This window comes from Notothenia coriiceps, unplaced genomic scaffold (genome assembly GCF_000735185.1).
Source record: "Notothenia coriiceps isolate Sejong01 unplaced genomic scaffold, NC01 NC01_scaffold00030216, whole genome shotgun sequence".
Classification (NCBI taxonomy): Eukaryota; Metazoa; Chordata; class Actinopteri; order Perciformes; family Nototheniidae; genus Notothenia; species Notothenia coriiceps.
Window position 1 is genome coordinate 113,607 of NW_011362917.1, and position 360 is coordinate 113,966.

Consider the following 360-nt stretch of genomic DNA (forward strand, 5'->3'; position numbering starts at 1 on the left):
CTGTTAAAAAAATACTTGACGTTAGTAGGGATGCATATCGTTGACTTTTTTACGATACCGATACCGATACCACTGAATGATACCGATACTCAACCGATACATATCGTGATACTTTGAAAATGTATCATCCCACAATTACTCCCATGAAGCGCTTTACGATATAGTTATCATGTCAAATTAATATTAAATTCAATTATGGGACTTCTTGGACCTTTTAGTACTGAACAAACAATGAAAAATACATAACAAATATAAAGAAAACCGATTATGGGATATCTTTTATAACACCCGCCGTCAGGTGTGCCGCGTGAATAGCACATCTTGTCAATGCAAACAGACCGTCATAGCACCGTTATAATT